Consider the following 20,857-nt stretch of genomic DNA (forward strand, 5'->3'; position numbering starts at 1 on the left):
CGAACCTCGAGGAAGTTTTACGGTCCAGACAGGATATGGAAACGCGTTTAATTCTAATAACACGCGATCTGCCCTGCCGTAGAGGATAAAATTGATCGAAAGGGGGGAGAGTTGTAATAGCGAACCCCGACAAGTGTAGATCGGAAGGTTCTTTCGACCTATCTTTGCTAAGGTTTCTGCGCGGCGAGGATTCATCCTACTAGCGATTCACCTTACGCCGACCCTTCCGACGCCTGACCCATATCCGTTTAGTCAAGGTCCGACCCTTCTCGCAATATCGACCTCGTTTCCAAGAAAAAACGTTTTTATATAAACGCCTGGAATATTCTTGTCAAAATGGTATACAGGGTGGGGCAGTAACTATTAGCACCTCAGACATCTTCGAAACTATAAGTTTCACAGAAATATTTGCTAAAGTAAATTGCACAGTACGAAGGGCGCTATTGGGTGGCGATAATAGTTTTTTGCAGGTGGAGGTACTTCGGGCATTTGAAGGTCACATCCATTTTTTTAAATGGATCGGTATGTTTTTGCTTCCGTATCACGATAGAGGATCTTAAAACGAGTTCAACGACCTATTACACAAGGTCATTGAAGGTCATAGAAAGTAGAGAAAAGCGATAATACTTACGGTTTTGGTAGTAAATGAAACATACGTATTGTCAACAGTAGAGGAATGCGTAATGCTTACCGTTTACTTCACTGAGAAAAAACACTGCTTGAAGGACACTTTAATAGTTTCCAGAATAAGATAAACATCATAAGATTAGTATCGATAAATCGGTCAATCCGGCATGATGTATCCGTTTGAAGAGCAGGTTGATATGCTTCTTATTTATGGCGAATGCCAACAAAATTCTGTAAGGGCGAAAAACTTGTATGCTGAACGATATCCACATCGGTCTCAGCCTTCGCGTCAAACATTTAAAAATGTGTATGATAAACTTAGGCAAACCGGTAGTTTAAGTGTTCGTAAAAGTGAACGCCTGATACGAGTAATTAACAAAGAAATGGAAATCGGTGTGCTCGCTAGTGTGTGTAGAAATTCTCATATTAGTTCGCGACAAATTGAACGCGAATCTGGCATTAGTAGGAGGAGCGTACTTCGCATTTTGTACCGTCACAAATTTCATCCGTATCACGTTAGTCTTCACCAAGAATTGCATGGGAACGACTTCATGAATCGCGTTAAAGTTTTGTCGATGGGCTATACGTCAGATTCAAAACAATGAGCTTTTTTTTAATACCGTCTTATTTACTGATGAAGCAACATTCACAAATCACGGGAATGTTAATTTGCATAACATGCATTTATGGGCAGCGGAAAATCCACATTGGCTGCGACAGGTTGAACATCAAAAACAATGGTCTGTGAATGTATGGTGCGGTATCATAGGTGATAACATTATTGGACCTTATTTTATCAATGGAAATTTGAATGGCAACGTCTATGCTAATTTTATTAAGGATACATTGGATCTTTTGCTAGAAGAGTTACCTTTATTTACACGACGAACCATGTGATATCAACATGATGGATGCCCAGCACATTATTCATCGATTGCGCGAAGGGAACTCGATGAAAAATTTCGAAATCGTTGGATTGGACGCGGCGATGCAATATCGTGGCCAGCTCGTTCACCAGACATAACACCTTTAGATTTCTTTCTGTGGGGAACACTGAAAGAGAAAGTGTACAAAGAAGTACCAACTACATCTCACGATATGCAACAGCGAATTATTGCAGCCTGTGCATCAATAAGTTCTGACGCTGTAAGACTTGCAAGTCAATCAATCGTAAAAAGAATCCAACGGTGCATTGACAGTGATGGTCATCATTTCGAACACCTACTATAAACATGTTTCATTTACTACCAAAACCGTAAGTATTATCGCCTTTCTCTACTTTCTATGACCTTCAATGACCTTGTGTAATAGGTCGTTGAACTCGTTTTAAGATCCTCTATCGTGATACGGAAGCAAAAACATACCGATCCATTTAAAAAAATGGATGTGACCTTCAAATGTCCGAAGTACCTTCACCTGCAAAAAAACTATTATCACCACCCAATAGCGCCCTTCGTACTGTGCAATTTACTTTAGCAAATATTTCTGTGAAACTTATAGTTTCCAAGATATCTGAGGTGCTAATAGTTACTGCCCCACCCTGTATATGTACGCGTCGCTATATCCGTTGTCCTTTACATCGAACGAACATCGAGGATCAAAGCCCCGTTTTAGCCCACTTTTAATCTTTGTTTTCGCATAGCATAGCCGCGTAACGTGTTCGTTATAAACAGTAGACGGGGCGAACGGTACACAGATAACAGGGGGATCGCTGCCGGCTTTAAATATGAAAACAGCCTGCAGTGGAGTTTGTAACGCGACGTCGGGACGCGCCGCGGGAACTTCCGTGATAGGTATTCAAGGGTAAACTGTTTTACTTTGTGCTGTGCCGTAATACAGTTGAATTTATACTAGTAAGTAGCTTAGCTCTGTTTACGGTTCCGATTCAACTTTACTCCTCAGCATCCGTGAGTATTTAGCGGCCGTGCGCGCGCACGCGAGCGGGCATATAATAGCATTGTTCGAATCCAAACTATTTCGCTTCGCAATCGAAATTCTCCCTCGATTCCACCCTCCCCGGCCCTATCCGCGTCCTCGTCCTCAGCCTAGCACCTCCCATCGCTCCACAACAACCACCGTAAATGCAATCTCATGTTCCGTTAGTTCGTTTTGAGGCGATTCCGACTGGCGGAAATTTAGCTGTACGTAATAGCAAGATCGGAACAAAACAGGATTTCACTGAGATTATAACGCGGAAAGCGTCGTCCTATTTAAACATCCTTCTTATCATCCGCAGAGATGATTTCGTTTCTTTTTCATTGCGATCTTTCTTTTTCTCGTCTTTCTGTAAATACAGGGTGTTCGACCACCCATGGGAAAAATTTTAATGGAAGATTCTAGAGGCCAAAATTAGAAGAAAATCAAGAATATCAATTTCTTGACTGAAGCTTCGTTAGTAAGTTAGTGACATTAAAAAATTAAATTTAAAAATTTCAAATTATTCTGGAAAAATTATTTTTGGTTGTGGGGCTCAATTACAATCATTTTTGGTGAATAGACACAACGTCGAATTCCTACCCACTTTTGAGAAAAAAATTCGAGTAGGTGGACAAATTTTTCGACAAAATTAAGAAATTTCAAATCGTTCTGAAAAAATTATTTTCGGTTACGAGGCTCAATTATAATCATTTTTGGTGAATAGACATACCCCCGAAATCCTACCCACTTTCTAGAAAAAAATTCGAGAAAGTGTGAAATTTTTCGACGGAAAAAAAAAATTTCAAATCGTTCTGAAAAAATTATTTTCGATTACGAGGCTCAATTATAATCATTTTTGGTGAATATACATACCCCCGAAATCCTACCCACTTTCTAGAAAAAAATTCGAGAAAGTGAAATTTTTGGATGGAAAAAAAAATTTCAAATCGTTCTGAAAAAATTATTATCGGTTGCAGGGGTTAATTGCAATCATTTTTGGTGAATAGACATACCCCCGAAATCCTACCCACTTTCTAGAAAAAAAATCGAGAAAGTGTGAAATTTTTCGACGGAAAAGAAAAATTTGAAATCATTCTGAAAAAATTATTATCGGTTGCGGGGGTCAATTACAATCATTTTTGGTGAATAGACATACCCCCGAATTCCTATGCACTTTCGAGAAAAAAATTCAAGTAGGTGGACAAATTGCAGTTCTACAGCCGGAACTTTAAACGTTAATAACTTTTTAACGAAGCCTCCATTAAGAAATTGATATTCTTCATTTTCGTCTTATTTTGGCCTCTACAATCTCCCATTAAAATTTTTCCCAGGGGTGGCGGAACACTCTGTATACTAATTGGATACCATTGTGGCGAAGGGGTTACCATTTAAACGATCCGAGAAAACGTTATCGTTGTTCGGTACGACGAAATGCTCCAAGTCTTTGACAAACGGACGAGAAACGAATGAAACTAGGCGGATGAAGTAAAGTAATCCATGGGGCCGAGTCGAGGGCGGCTTAATTCCTTTAACGGAACAAAGGGGATCGATTTTTACGAACATCGAGTAATTCGTAGCAACCGATCGGCAATCGGTGCCGCGAGTGTATACATCCAATAAAAGAGGTTACTCGTTCTCGCATCAGCCACTTCGATATCGGCAAAATGCCACTCTTCCGAGGAGCGGCCGCACGCGCTAGCACGAAACAACACGATCTGCTTGCGATTCGGTCGCAAAGCACGTATGCTTGTCTCTGTGGAAAGGGCGACACGCGTGTATGTATAAACTGCATCGTACGTTCACCCTTTTTGCCAATATCAACCATGCTTTGCCAACACCTTTCTAGATTCTCGTTCCTCCTCGACGCTGGCAGAGAAATAATTTATTATACATTCTTCACCCCGAAAAAATGGATAGACGTACTCGTCTTTTAACCGATGTTCCAGGGAATCGATATTGTTACTTTTATCGGATAGTTGGCGTTTCCTTAAACTGCCCTTCTGAGAGCACCGTTGACGAGTAACCTAGCGAGACAGACAACCAGCTCACCGATCAAGGCCAGGAAAGAGAGAGAACCGTGCTACAGCATTATTTCTTAAGGATACGTGGGCGGTGCTGGAGAAAATTTATTCTTGGAAAGAATAGCACGAACTACGGTCTAGCGGTGCGCGTAGGCGCCGCTTTCTTCGAAACGCCAACCGGCGATTACTTTTTGCGATCGAATCGATATTTCGCGTTTGTTACGCCGATGCTATGGCGCAATCTGTTGGAAATGAAACACGTGTTGGACAAACGCCTATGTCCATTTTCTGCGATCTAGGGTCTCGATACTAACGTTAAAATTACTTTTCCTTCAGCGAACAGTTTAATAACGTTTCGTTCTATAAGTAATGCGTCCTATATCGTTTACGAGCCTACCGTTCGACGCGAAAAAGAAGAGCAACGATAACCGATCTCTCTAATTTCGCTGGCTGAAATCGAGAGGCAACGTTGACGGAAACGATGCTGGCCCAACGATCGATCTTCCTTTAATAAACGCAACCGAATGCGACTAGAATAGCGGTCGGGAATTGGACGAGATTATAAAGCATGAGCCTGGAGGAGCATTTAGTCCAGTCGGGGTTGACCAGAAATTCGGCAAGTAAGTTATCGACTCGCAGATAATCGCGCGAATGTAGCCCGCATACCAAAGCGTTCTCTAATCTTACCATCTGGGTCGCTGGGCATTCCTTATCGTTCCCACGTCCGTTGCAAATTCTGCTGTTGCGAGAAGAGAAAACCACCGACCGTTCGAGCAGTTTAATCGTCCTTACGTTACGTCGCGTCGTTCTAATTTGAAAATCGCGAGTGAATCGTCGTCGATGGACGCTGGAACGATCATTTAGCATCCGTGGGCGAAACGCTTGGGCCAATCCAGCAAGTAAGAAAAGAATAGAATATTTGGCGGAGAATAGTCGACGAATCGATGGAGGAACGCCGTCGACGGACAGGTACTTCCGCGTATTCGCCTCGGAGCGTTCCGAGAAATTGTGTCTCGCGAAATTCCACGGCCAACTCTCGACAGATCGTTGGATCTGTCGAGATATCGATTCCCCTGGAGAAGCAACGAAGCGTTCTCGAGTTCTTCGGCCCGCGGGGAGTTGCCGGAGAGCCTTTCCAAGTCTCGAGACGCGCGACGACGCCCGAAACGCGAGGAGGAAGGTCGCTCGAGGCTCACCTACTGCGCCAGTTGCACGATTTTTCCGTGGGAGCTTCTCCATCGAGCGCTTTCTACCATGGTTTTCTCGGATTGTTACGAGAAAGAGCCAGTCAGTCTGTAATAAGAGGACTGTGAGCACTCGATACGGGTCTGCGTCCGATGATGTTTTTGCCAGCTTTGAACGGGGGATCTCTTTCATCCGACAATGAGAACCAAGACGCTCGTTAGAAAAGTGAACTCGTAATTACCAGTGAAATTGGTATCGACGGCACCGATTACAATCGAGAACAAAAGGACCGCCAAGTGGCTGGCTTTGTCCACGAAGCCTCCATTCAACACATTCAGACTCTCTCGAATCGCGATTCGTCTTCCCATTAGGGGTTGCGCTCTTGTAATATTCCATAAGCGAGAACGAGAAATGGCCGTCTTCGGCACCCCCCCAGGGAATAAACCGTTTGCGATACGAACACCTGAAAACGTAAATGCACTCTGGACAGTTTCATTGGTCCGTATATCAGACCGAATCTACCTACTCGTCCGATTCGTGCACCGGCCGTCTGCTACGGTCTGCTATCAATGGAACCATCGAACACGATACTTGCGCGAACGATGAGAATCCTTTGTTAGAACGCTATGTTCGATAAACTTTTAAAAGGGAACTCGTTCTCCCTAGACCAGAAAAGATACCAAACTTTCGACCAGAAAATCAACACTCGATATCCGGCGGGCGTATTTGAACTCTCCGGGCTCCGCCCCCGGGCTGGAGACGTCGTTCTCTCTAGCACAGAATCCTCTCGATACAAAAAATCATCGTAATTTAATATATCGAGGATCGACGGGTATTCGCTGCACGATTTGAAATCGGTGGAACGTCCAAGAGAAATTACGGCGACGCGGCACGTCGCGACGGACTCGCACGTTCACCGTTTATACGTCGGTCCGTGTTCGGATTAATTTAATGAACCGCGATGTTTGCACGCGTGTCTACGTGCGTTCAATGCCGATCCCGACCAGAGTCGATAAAAAAACAACGGTATCGATAATTCCTGGCACATCTGAACGCATCGCGACCATCGCTGAAGCTGACTTACGTACATCGTCCTTCTTTTCTGCATGTCCACCAGTTTCCAACGCTCGTTGCTCCTTCCAACTTTACGCAGTTATTACGAAAACAACAAAGTGCCGAAACTGCCACGTACTTATAATTTGTCGATGAAAACGGAGCATTGTTCGTAATTCCAGCATTGGCAAATACCTCACGATCGAGCAAAGTACCTTTATCGTATAACATTAGTCAGGAAGAAAAGAACCACGAGGCTGAATTTATCGTTTAGCTTCCGATTTATTTTGTGCGTGTCTTTGTTCAAGACAGAACGATCAAATCGTAGGATGGTATACAGGATGTTCGGTCAGCTATGGGAAAAATCTTAATGGGGGATTCTAGAGGCCAAAATGAGGCTTCGTTAAAAAGTTATTAACAATTAAATTCAAAAATTTCAAATCGTTCTGGAAAAATTATTTTCGGTTGCGGGGGTCTATTATAACCATTTTTGGTGAATAGACATACCCCCGAAATCCTACCCACTTTCGAGAAAAAAATTCGAGAATGTGTGAAATTTTTCGACAAAATTAAAATTTTTCAAATCGTTTAGAAAAATTATTTTCGATTGCAAGAGTCGATTGCAATCATTTTTAGTCATTACACATACCCCCGAAATCCTAACCACTTTCGAGAACAAAATTCTTTACCGAAAATCTAATGTGAGGCCCAGAAATGTCTGCCCGAATTTTCATGCGAATCTTTAAAATGTCATAACTCCTGAACGGATTGGACGATTTTAATGTTTAAAAAAGCAAACTACGCGTATTTTGATGGAGAATATGTACAAATTGTAAAAATATTCGAAAAGTTGGTCCTTGAACCCGCGAAATGAGAAAAACCTTATAAAAATGGTCCAATTTTCAAATGGCCATAACTCCTATAATTGTGAATATATTTGAATGAAACTTTTTTCTGAAGTAGAGCTCATGGGTACCTACAAAAAAGTATTAGACAACTTTTCTGTAGGGCGTCAAACAAAATTACTAAAAATGAAAAAGTAATTTTTAAGAAAAATCGACAAGGGGGTGCCTAAATTTTTCGTCGAAAAAAAAAAATTTCAAATCGTTTTGGAAAAATTATTGTCAGTTGCGGGGGTCAATTACAATCATTTTTGTTGAATGGACATACCCCCGAAATCTTGCGCATTTTCGAGAAAAAAATTCAGTACAGTGAGAACTTTAAACGTTAATAACTGTTCAACGAAGCCTCCATCGACAAATTGGTATTCTTGATTTTCGTCTTATTTTGGCGTCTAGAACCCCTCCATTAAAATTTTTCCCAAGGGTGGCCGAACACCTTGTATACGTTGCTGGTCGAATCGAAAGAAACAAAATTGGTTTTACTTTCTTTAAGAAGAAGGTGATGGACAGTGGCCCTGATTATTGGAACAGATGCCACGTAGCTGGATTTAGAGCTGCCGGTGCCGGAAAATCCTTTCCCGGTCCCGTCGAAGCCTTTTGACGAGTCCTTTCCTTTCCTTAGACGGTGATATTGACTCGATCACGGATCCGCTCAAAGAGAGCCGCTCAACGCGAGCTCTGGGCGCGTTTACACGCGCGACATGTTACAATCGTGTACGAACCATTAATTCACTACTCTGTACCTCTGTATCTTTATAATTGAAAATTCAACGGAAGTTTCTAGTTTAATTATTCCCAAATGCATCGCGATTATTACACTCGAATCAGTGTATGACTTTTGTCTCCCGTATAATTACTATTTACGTATACAGGAAAACGTGAATTATTCAAACATTGATTATTCGGGCAACGTATACTTTTATAATCTGCTGATGGAAACGGCCGAATCGAAATTTATAATTCAACCATTTAGCAACGGGATGCACCGAAGCAATAGAATCGCTTTTGTTTCGTCCGGATTTATTATTTAAAAGGTAAAATGTCACTCGTTCGAACGTCGATAGCATAAATATCGCTTTTCCGAAATTACTCGTGCATAACGAACGGAATTAATACACCGTATATATAATAATTAAAGAGCCATTAATAACTGTACTTTGAAACGAAACGTTCTGTTTCTCTTTTTGTTCGTCTCGCGTAAAATAAATCCAAGATGGAACGAGTACGAGCAGAGCATCCCTTCCGATGCTAGTACTAAAACACTGTTAGAATATTTACGAATGCAGCCACGGAAGAAAAAGAATTATTAACACCGTAGCCTAGATTTCTATGTATCATATCTTCGCGTAAGTATCGGTTGATCGGTGCACGAGGACCAGTCGCGATACTATTCCAGACACGAAACAACGACTATTCGGCGTTCGATCAGCTTTTTCGTTATTTGCAGAGCCAGAGCGTGGTAGCTGGCGGGGTGGCGTGGGTGGCGCGAGGACTTCGGAAAGCCAGATTTTTCCGCGAGTCAACACAATTTGCGTCTTACAAGCAATTCCGCGAGTCGCCGGGAGGTTCGCTGTCTGGGAGATTGCATGCGACGATCGTGATGAGTTTGCTTTCCGTCGTAGACGACGGCGACGGATATCACAGCCGGAGCCAACTGTTCAGGGAGTAAACACAAGCACGGGTGCGGACAGGAACTGCGAAAGGGAGGGTCGAAACGCAGACGCAACGCGATACGGACGCAGAACCAGGGGATTAGAAAGGGCGAAACAAGTGTACGTACGTCCATACACGCGAACACTCCAATTCGGACCGGTAGTTAACTTATTCGGGTGCAGTGTAGGCGTTAACTTTATCGAAACTCGTTTTAGCGAATCGAACGCTCCGATCAACAGGCTATTTTAATATCGAATTAGAAAGAGGACTTCGTTCTCGTTCCTGAAAACGAGTAAGGATGACTCGGTGAAAAGGATCAATCGTTCGTTGCAATGTTTACCGGATCCGGAGATGCTGGAAGGGATCAGAACGGACCAGCAGAGGCTTTTTATATTCTGATTTCGAGAATATCCAGAGGCAACGCGCGTTCCTTTTTACTTGCTAATTTTCCCGAGGATATCGTTCCGTATTTTTTCGCGAAAGCTATACGAACGTCGACGGCTCTCGGCACGAGATTAGCCCCCGAGAAGATTTACCCTCGAGATTAAATTATAAGACACAACGAGGTTGCGTACAAACAATGATTATTAACTTTGAAATACGGGACGAGATTGGCCGGGGAAATTGAGTACATTAGTTGAACGTTGCTGCGGCACTTCTGCTCGCCACCGAGACAGTAACGCGCGTTGTTTCCAAGAGACAGCGTCTCCGTTGTTGCCCGAGGAACGATGAAGTTACGACGAGCGAAGGAACGCCGACTAAGAAAGGAAAAAGGACGGCACCGCGAACAAGAAAAGTCCATTACGGTTCTTCTTATTACGCTTTTTAAGAACGAAACGATCTCGAATCGCCGATCGCTAATTTCTCGTAACAGAATCCACTCGACCGAGGGAATGTTTCTTCTTAACCCCTTTACCGTTTGCTGTGCCGCATCTATACAGCAGGGTGTTCGGTCACCCCTGGGAAAAATTTTAATGGAAGATTCTGGAGGTCAAAATAAAACGAAAATCAAGAATATCAATTTGTCGATGGAAGCTTCGTTAAAAAGTTATTAACGTTTAAATGTTGCAACCGAAAATAATTTTTCCAGAACTTTTTAACGAAGCCTCGATCGAGAAATTGATATTCTTGATTTTCGTCTTATTTTGGCCCCTAGAATTTTTCATTAAAATTTTTTCCAGGGGTCACCGACCTGTATATTGGTCTTTTCGCTGTCGCGTGAAAAGGTTAACGCGTATTTAATCGTGGAGTGGAATCTGATACCTAGAAATTCAAACGACAATCTTCCTTTTTCGAAATTAAGCGATCGAAATTGGTGGTTCGACCACCAATGTCCATAGAGCAGCGAGATAAGAAAGCGATTCTTTCCGATTCTTGACCCAATACGATACGAGCGTGCACTCGAAGTACAGCGCGAGTTCATTGTTCGATTCGTGCTACACTCTATTACGAGCACTCGTCGCACGTACTTAGTCTTCCCAGCAGCTCCGATACATTTACCGAGCGATCGTTTTTGCAATTTATGAAATGGATTTCATGACCAATTAACCGCCAAGTATTTACGAGCGTCGCCCCGGCACTATAGAATTCTTCGTGAACGTAGCGTGCGATCGTTGGCGGTGGTCAATGTCGCGAATCAAAAGAGAGAGAGAGAGAGAACCCGGTGAGTCGCGAAAGAAAGTTCCGGTTCGCGACCAAGTCTGAAAACTACCGACCGAAATTAACGGGCCATTACGAAATAGCACTCGGCTCGCGAGACTCGCTAACTCGGTCTGCGAGAGCTCAATTACGTTGATGAATTACGTATACCCGCTCCAATCCGGGACAGACAATGAATTCATCTTCGTTAGAATTTCGTCGTGCAGCTGGCAACGCGTATTAGTCGCGTATTCTAGAATTTAACGAAATCGCGTCGATAATACGAAATCTCCACGATGATTGCCCGTTCGTCGTACCGATCGTTGAAATCTCTGCTGGTAGGCTCGAACTGTGCATCGAATTTTCGGTGTTTGCAGTCGTAAAGCGTTTCCACGCTTAGTTTCCAGCTTTTCGCGTTATGAGATTCTGAGCATCGTAACGGGTGGGTCGCGGCCGTTCGGGACCGGTTTGAAATTTTCGCGCGGCGCGTTACGAGACTCGGTGTTCCTTCCGCGAGCGAAATTCGATGCATCCGTGAGAACGGCGGTACAGGCCACGATCCAAGTAGCATCAAAGCGGATATTGGGTACCTTTCGCGTCGCAGGGAACCTCGAAAAACTCTTTCTCCGTTTCTCTTTGCACGCTCTCTCCGCTCCGGTTCGCTTTTATTTTCCTTTCCCGAGCGAGCTTCGAGGGACGAAGAGTTTTCCGCGGAGTCGATCGTTCCCATTCCGGAATTTCTCATCAAGCTTTCGCCGACGTGTTGCTAGCGGCTGCGCTGCCGTTGGCTCCGCTCTGCCAGCGCGGCTCGTAATGAGTTCTGCGCTTTGTGACTTCGCTTTTGTTCAGCATAATAAAAGGACTCGGCTCCACACTGGCTTCAATTAGGTCCCGGTCGAAAGTCGCGCGGATATAGGCGGCAAGGCGCGAACATCATCGACGGTCGCATTTGCTTTTTACTGCTGACGAAAGACACCCTGTGCGACGGTTACGCCTCGATTGCTATGCCGTTCGTACTAGGCGGCAATCACGAACCTCCATTTTCGACGCAAAGGTCCACCGTGATCGGACCTCTTTTTCACGATTGATCCTTCTTTACGTGCGTAGGTGGGGAAGCTCGTAGAATTAAAAACACGATAGCGTGGCTATTGTCTCGCCATTTTTACAGCCGATCGCGAGCGTCTCCGCGTCCCTTTATCGGGGGAAAGAAGCTTAACGCGTCGGCGGAGTCCAATCTGACACGATGATGCACGAGAAATCCGTGTTATAATAGAAATCGTTAACCCGGCATATCGACGCATCCGCCTCACGATACGGAGCTGCCTCGTCGGTCTATCCTCTTTGGTTTACTCCGGGAATATTATTTCACGGAAGTACGGAGAGTTAATTTCGCATCGGAGACAAGTAAGCTGCGAGAAAAAAATCTAATTGTTGAACTTTCACGTAAGCAGTAATATACAGTGTTCAGCCACCCCTGGGAAAAATTTTAATGGGAGATTCTAGAGGCCAAAATAAGACGAAAATCAAGAATATCAATTTCTTGACTGAGGCTTTGTTAAAAAGTTATTAACAATTAAATACAAAAATTTCAAATCGTTCTCGAAAAATTATTTTCGGTTGCGGGGATCAATGATAATCATTTTTGGTCATTACACATACCCTCGAAATCCTACCCAGTTTCGAGAAAAAAATTCCTAAACGAACATATAATGTCTGATCACGACTGAATGATTCCTCTGAAATTTCACGTGTTTCAAATCGTTCTAAAAAAATTATTTTCAATTTTAGGGGTCAGTTACAATCATTTTTGGTGAATAGACACACCCTCGAATTCCTACCCACTTTCGAGAAAAAAATTCGAGTAGATACTGAAATTTTTAGACGAAATTAAAAAATTTCAAATCATACTAAAAAAATTATATTTAGTTACAGGGGTTAATTACAATCATTTTTGGTCATTACACTTACCCTCGAATTCCTATCCACTTTCTAGAAAAAAATTCGGGAAGGTGTGAAATTTTTCGACGGAAAAAAAAAATTTCAAATCGTTTTGGAAAAATTATTCTTGGTTGCGGGGGACAATTACAATCATTTTTGGTCAATAGACACACCTTCGAATTCCTATCCACTTTCTAGAAAAAAATTCGGGAAGGTGTGAAATTTTTCGACGGAAAAAAAAAATTTCAAATCGTTTTGGAAAAATTATTCTTGGTTGCGGGGGACAATTACAATCATTTTTGGTCGATAGACACACCTTCGAATTCCTATCCACTTTCTAGAAAAAAATTCGGGAAGGTGTGAAATTTTTCGACGAAAAAAAAAAATTTCAAATCGTTTTGGAAAAATTATTTTCGGTTGCGGGAGTCAATTACAATCAGTTTTGGTGAATAGACATACCCTCGAAATCTTGCGCATTTTCCAGAAAAAAAATTCAGTACAGGTGGAACGTTAAACGTTAATAACTTTTTAACGAAGCTTCCATCAACAAATTGGTATTCTTGATTTTCGTCTTATTTTGGCATCTAGAATCCCCCATTAAAATTTCTCCCAGAGGTGGTCGAACACCCTGTATAAAACTTTAATTGACATGAAGTTTCTTTACGGCACGAGCGAGGACGAACTGAATGACAAAATAGCTAATGAAAAGCAAAAACCGCAATATCGCAGATCGATAGTTTCGACGTCACTCCGCGTGTCTCTATCACACGCGTACAAAACATTAATTCATTCAGATATCGTTGTCCTCCAACACCAATCGAGTTGAACGAATCAAATTTTTGGACTCTATCCCGAATAAAAGACGAAGAGAATTTACAACAGACGCGGCGTTGGTTGTTTCGTCTCCCGGCGAGAGATTACTCTTCCAAGTAGGGAAAGATGGAAGACGGCTAGGAGGAAATAGTATTCGATTACAGTTCCGTCAATTTCTGCGCGAAACATTGCGAGATAAGATTGATCGTTCGGTCGCGGTTCCTTTCGCGCTCGACGGGATCCGGTGGAAATTTCGCTGTTTACAGCGATTCCGTGCAAACTTGGTTCGGTTCGTTGACTCGTCCCGGCGCATCCCTCTTTCTATCCGATGTCTCGGTCGAATATCCCGGTAACGAACATAACCCAGTTCCCCTTGGTCGATAAATACCCGAACGGGTAGAATCGACGACTCCTGGGATCTACGAGCAATCGCGAAGCCTCTGTTGGTGATTTTCTTACGAGCAACACCGTTAACGAACTCGATCCCTGTCGTTTCGGTTCGCTCGTTCGACGATGCTCGCCGGTCGCGTCCCGGGGACTTGATTAAATCGTCGTCTAACTAACATAATCTGCGTCTAGCCCCCGATAACCGAACAGCTGCCAGTTTAGACAAGCTGCGGAGACGCCAGGATAATTAGTTAATGTATCATTGCCCGACGAACTCGCTGCGATCGTCTGCGGGCGTGCAGGGTACCCAGCCCGCAGCGATGAGGTTAATTTCTAGCCGAGTTTGTTGATAAATCAGACGCGCGTACGTGCACCCACCGTAGGCGTATAAACATCCGTGCGACGGCGCTTAATCGATCGCCGCTTAATGACTACGTACGATACATTTAGGATCACGGAAACGCGAAACGTCGCAAACGCTGAACCCTATCGACTCCCTTTTACAATGGTGAGTGTTAATCGCTGGATCGTTAACCGTTATTTCGTTATACGCGATCGTTATTCTATTTTCTAAAATCTCCTTACTATTTATCGAAACTGATAGGTATCATCCAGCTCGTAATCGATCGATAGGTCATGTGTTGTGTTTGCCCTGTTCGATGTTGCGCCGTTAGATACGACTGGCAACGATTCGAGCGTCTTTGTTTAATCGCCAAGCACGATGTCATGGATCAATACTACGAAAGGTATGTCCATTGCCAGACGCTCTATGGGTCTTGTATGGCGTCAAAGGGCGCATTTAATTAGCACCTATCGTACCTTTCGATGCGCCGGGTCTCACTACGCTCGTCTGATCACACGTTCGAGGTACTCGCAGTAGATGAGAAATACACCAAACGGCAAGCTAATTGCACATTTAGGTTGCTGGGACCTGCACAAAGTATCCACCTACGTAAAAACCTACGGAACGATCTACCGAAATTTCTCGAGAAATTCCGCAACGATGGTCCAATCGTATCGGTCTGGCATATTAGATCGAAAAGTTTCCAAGTGCGCGATCGCACCGGACCGCAATATAAAATCGCTGTACCAATGGTCTTCTGTTATCCGACAACAAAGAGACATCGGCAAAGTTCTTTTACGAGGCTTCTTTCGAGCAAAAGTAAACGTAATCTTCGTTAAACTTCAAGTCGTACGTAGAAAGCTGGCATTGTGTTTCTTCTCGGAGACAAATTTCTCGATTCTGATTGACGTCGTGGATGAAAAATCTATGTACAGGACCGGGTAAGCGAAGGAAAATTTCTTGATCGATAGGAAGACGGTCTGAACGAAGCAGATCGGTCCGTTGGTCGAAAAGCATTGCTCGCGTTGCTTCACTGTTCGCGTCTGGATAGACGTTCGAAGCGTTCTAAGACGTGGGACGTCGACTTTAAAGAGAAAAGACAAATAAGACGAGCGACTCGTCTAGCGACAAAGGCGTCGGGTTGTTGCCAGTATGTACACGGACGACGTGGACGACGCGATCAGACCGGTTTGACGTTCCCCGGGAATACGTGGTTGAATTTCATTCTGGTATACGTGACGTTTTCAGTTTCCGCTTATTATGAGACACTGTATCGCGTTAACGGGAAGAACGAAGGTGCCCCAGCGTCTTATGTTCTCGCGTTATTGTCGTGGATTCACGGTCGTTCCATTACGGCGAATCGGATGACATTGATGGAAGATTCAACGCAGGAAAAAGCCGTTCGTTTCTCGTTTTAACAAAAAACTCTCTTTACGAACGCGCGCGACGATGTTCCTGCGATTTGAAATTCTTATCTCAATAATGTTTCTATTTGCGCAATACGGTTAACCGGGGAAGGGGCACGCGGAAAGTTTTCATTTCCTTCGTCGTGCCAGGCAAGGAGAAAAACGATTGTATCTTTGAGTAGAGAGTAAAAAAGAATTTCATTTCCTCTCGTAAACCTCCGGACAAGGAACGGTACGATACACGACTATATGTACCAGAAATAAGTTTCTTTGAGCCGACTTATGACTGTATATCTGGAACAGTTCGTATAGCGTTTGGCACAGATTTTACGAAAAAAAACTTGCTACATGGACAACTTTCGCATACTTATTTATTTAACAGGTTTATCGTTTGGTAGAAAATAACAGAACGCTGGGGAAAGAGTGAAAATGTAATTGAAACACAGTGTGCGTAGAGTTTTAAAAATCGGGCCGTGAGTTCGCGTCACGATCTAACGCGTATCGTTTCTCCCGTGATGGCGGCAGTCGCGGAACAGATATCAGGCGCTGGTATTCAGGAAAATAATTCGAACAGTCCATTCCTAGACGCGGTAACTAATATTTAGCCACGTAGTGGAAGTAAACGGTAGGTGAGTGGCGTTGGTTTCTCTGCCTATAAAACGTAAAAGACGAAGGATGCCAGAAGCGGAGGCGTTGCGAAACGCATCGAGAGAAAGAGAGAGATCGGGGATTCAGGGAACATCTGCCAAGCAGGCTGATTTCCAACCGACGATAAGACCTCGAAACGCATCCGACCTGGTATAACCGCGCCGGAATTCATTAGTTAACCCCGTGCACAGCACCGTGCACCATTTCCAGAGACTCGTTTCGCGGCGCTGCTCGCGAGCTACTGCGTTCAACCGGGAATTGTATCGTTAAAGAATTCAACGGGACGAAGAAGGGTTGCTCGCTCGAACAGGGGAGGGAAATGTTTTCTAAGGGCGAATAGAAGAAGCGATAAGGACGTTGCACGATCTCGAGGGAAGCTGTGGCTTCAAGGGGCTCCTTGTGTCTTTCATCGGTGCTTCTCAAAATATAATTAATTGTTCGTGACTCGAACCCCGTGGCTGCGTGTTCGATGTTTCCCGCGTACGAAACGCATTTAACCAGTAAATACGTATGCCTACGCCATACTTATCTCCGTTCGTTGTACAGAAAATGTTTGAACGATGTTTTTGTCAGGTTTGCACCGGCGTGCAACGCCTTCCGCAAATAGTGCCAGTGCTAAATGTACACGGATACAAACCGTGCACATATAGCAACGATAATTCCGAGTAATATGGACATAGCTACATCTGTTCTTCGAAATAAGGAAAAGGAGCAGGACTACGGCATATCTTTTTAGATACTATACCTAAACCGTCATGCGCTGAAACTGTACGTACATTCGCAAACATATTTATCCATGGGCGCGTGTGCAGCTGCTACAGTCGATGTTTACCTACTGGTGGTAAACTTTTTACTTCCCAATATATAAATAAAATACTGTAATCGCGTTTTAAATAAGAGCCGACAAAAAATGGTGCTGTTGGGAACGTAAACACTGTACGAGGTAATACCAGCGAGATAATTGATTTGGAAAACTTGTCAAGTATCTATCGGGAACCGTATCTCTCATTATTTACGTTCGCGTTTGTAAAAATCGACGGTAGTCTGATCGAATGCGTTCGCCCCAGGCATAGCGGGCCGCGCCTATCCTATATCCGACAAACTTCCAAAACTCGATTCTCCGGGAAGCGGTACCTCGTGCAAAAAATGTCCAGTTCGTATTTTCAACTTGTTCGTCTTTTTTCACGAGAAATAATTCCCTTTTCGATCGTACTACGAATCGCGTCGTATAGTGTACGCGGTATGTACAGGGTGTTCGGCCAGCCCTGGGAAAAATTTTAATGGGAGATTCTAGAGGCCAAAATAGGACAAAAATCAAGAATACTAATTTGTTGATTGAAGCTTCGTTAAAAAGTTATTAACGGTTAAAGTTCCGCCCGTACTGAATTTTTTCCCCGAAAATCCGCAGGATTTCGGGGGTATGTCTATTCACCAAAAATGATTGTAATTGACCCCCGCAACCGAAAATAATTTTTCCAAAAGAATTGGTAAATTTTTTTATTCGTCGAAAAATTTCACACCTTTTCGAATTTTTTTCTTGAAAGCAGGTAGAATTTCGGGGGTATATATATGACCAAAAATGATTGTAATTGGCCCCCGCAACCGAAAAGAATTTTTTCAGAATTAAAAATTTTTTTTTCATCGAAAAATTTAGGCACCTCCTACCCCTTGTCGATTTTTCTTAAAAATTAAATTTTAATTTTTAGTAATTTTATTTGATGCCCTACAGAAAAGTTGTTTAATACTTTTTTGTAGGTACCCATGAGCTCTACTTCAGAAAAAAGTTTCATTCAAATACATTCACAATTGTAGGAGTTATGGCAGTTTGAATATTGGGCCATATTTATGGGGTTTTTCTCATTTCGCGGGGTCAAGAACCAACTTTTCGAATATTTTTAAACATTAAAATCGTCCAATCTGTTCAGAAGTTATGACGTTTTAAAGATTCACATGAAAATTTGGGCAGACATTTCTAACCAGAAATTATATTTTCGGTAAGGAATTTTTTTCTCGAAACTGAGTAGGATTTCGGGGGTATCTCTATTCATCAAAAATGATTGTAACTGACCCCCGCGACCAAAAATAATTTTTCCAAAACGATTTGAAATTTTTGTTTTTCGTCGAAAAATTTCACACCTTCTCGAATTTTTTTCCAGAAAGTGGGTAAGATTTCGAAGGTATGTCTATTCACCAAAAGTGATTGTATTTGATCCCTACAACCGAAAATAATTTTTCCAGGACGATTTAGAATTTTTTAATTTGGTCAAGAACCAACTTTTCGAATATTTTTATAATTGCGACATATTCTACACTAAAATACGCGGCGTTTGGCTATTTGAACATTAAAATCGTCCAATCCGTTCAGAAGTTATGACGTTTTAAAGATTCGCATGAAAATTCGGTCAGACATTTCTGGCCAAAAATTATATTTTCGGTAAGGAATTATTTTCTCGAAACTGAGTAGGATTTCGGGGGTATGTCTGTTGACCAAAAATGATTAAAATTGACCCCCGCATTCAAATATAATTTTTCCAGAACGATTTGAAATTCTTGAATTTAGTTGGTAACAACTTTTTAACGAAGCCTTCATCGACAAATTGGTATTCTTCATTTTCGTCTTATTTTGGCCTCTAGAATCCTCTATTAAAATTTTTCCCATGGGTGGCCGAACACCCTGTATAGGTGTAGCTGCGCGTCGACGATAACTATACCGAGAAAAATATGCAACTAGCGTCGTATGTGTCAATGATTCGTCGGTGATCGAGCTCCGAAGCACTTCAAAGAGCGATCCGGCCGGAGGTGCACGTATCTCATCCCCGGCAGCGGTTTCTTAACGAGCTGCTTCGTTCATCTCTCACGTACGAGTCGCTCGGTATTCGCGAGGGCCGCAATCGGCTCGCCGTGAGTGCAAGCGCGTAGTACATCAATATGAGGATCGCAGAGCGATGCGTTTGGGCGCGACCGCGTGCCGCGACTGATAGTCTGCGCATGCGTCGCATTCCCGTTTCCTCGGTCTTCGTCCGACGCGCGGCGCTCGGTCGCTTCTCCTCCTCGCTCCGACTCTGTTTCGCTGGCTGACGGCGCGGCGTCGGCGGCGGGGATAGGTACTTCGGTCGAAGTTCGCGGTGGGACGCAAAGGGTCGCGCGTACGGTTAATAGTGGGGAGAAAAGGGTCGAAGGCACGAGAGGGGAAATACGAGGAACGAATGGCAGGGGAACGGGACGATGGTCTGTCGGCCGCGGGAAGGAAAGGAGAGGGTGCTCCCGTGGTCGGGCGATGCCACTCAACTGAATCCCCGCTCTGTCCTCGCGGCAGTCTGACGCCGGTCGCGCAGTCAGCATGGCTGAATTTTCTTGTAGTTTTTCGCCGGTTCTGCCGTGCTGAAGCCCAAACGGAGTCTCTCGTGTATCGGTAGGTGGTGCGTGATGTCAGTGTAGCTCTCGATCGTGGAGAAACGAGTCGCGATCAAGTGTTGTACGCGTGCTACGTATCTCTCCGGCCGCGAACGATGCGAACGAAACAGACGCCAGATGTTCGAACCTAACCTCCAAAGACAAAGATGAACCGAGGCATTACTCTCGTTCTTTCGCGGTCGCGGTGACGCAGAGATAGCTGCTTCTCGTGTCGATGGCGCGTCGCGAAACGTTTCGTGCGTGTGTCGCTTGGTGCTGCTGATCGCTCCTCGAGTACATACGTGATTTTCCGTGATCGCGCCTAAAGTGCGTCGCGTGATAACCGTACGATCGTGTACCTTTGAACCGAGACAAGGACGGAAAAGGCGAAAAGAACGGAAGGGACGCGGAATACTACCGTGCGTCCGGCTGTACGACGATCGAAAGAGCGAGAGAGGAACGAGGAACGAGGAGAGAGAGTTAGAAAAGGGACTCGGTCGACAACAAACCCTCGGCCAAGAACCGAGAGAAAGGTTTCTCGGAAATTTTGCTTCCTGGAAGGCGGGCTAGCTGAGATGGTGTTTTTAACCTGGACCAGCTGGTGCCACGAGTTTTCCACAATTACTTCTTCTTCTTCTTCTTCACTGGTGAGATTTCACGATCACATTTGTGCATGCTTCGAAAAAAAACCATGGAAAATTTCCGTGTTTCTCGCGCGCTCGGTCTCACATGCCGAGATGTCTCTACGTGCGGCGCGGCGTCTGGCCGACGGCGCACATAATTCTCACAAGCAAAAAGAAGAGCCATGTGTGTACGTCGGCTGGGGCCGAGTGTAAACAAGCGCGGCCCGTTTAAATGCCTCTACGTATCGGTGGTTCGTTGTTGTACGTTCGATGGAATTTCGTCCAATTTCTCCTTTAAATTTATTCCTTG

The 20,857-nt window shown here is 43.8% G+C and overlaps 1 protein-coding gene across 3 annotated transcripts in view; it reads left to right on the forward strand.

Annotated features, from left to right (window-relative positions):
• The window catches only part of Sfl (N-deacetylase and N-sulfotransferase sfl), a 231,922-nt gene that overhangs the window by 116,339 nt on the left and 94,726 nt on the right, over positions 1 to 20,857 (forward strand). For 2 of the 3 annotated variants that reach the window (XM_076780416.1, XM_076780398.1), the window contains exon 1: positions 19,756 to 20,571. The exons of the other annotated variant lie outside the window; for it this stretch is intronic. The gene's annotated coding sequence lies outside the window, so the exon portion shown is untranslated. Of the gene's footprint in view, positions 1 to 19,755; positions 20,572 to 20,857 lie in introns of those variants that run through there. 3 annotated transcript variants of the gene reach the window in all.

Source organism: Colletes latitarsis, chromosome 2 (assembly GCF_051014445.1).
Source record: "Colletes latitarsis isolate SP2378_abdomen chromosome 2, iyColLati1, whole genome shotgun sequence".
Classification (NCBI taxonomy): domain Eukaryota; kingdom Metazoa; phylum Arthropoda; class Insecta; order Hymenoptera; family Colletidae; genus Colletes; species Colletes latitarsis.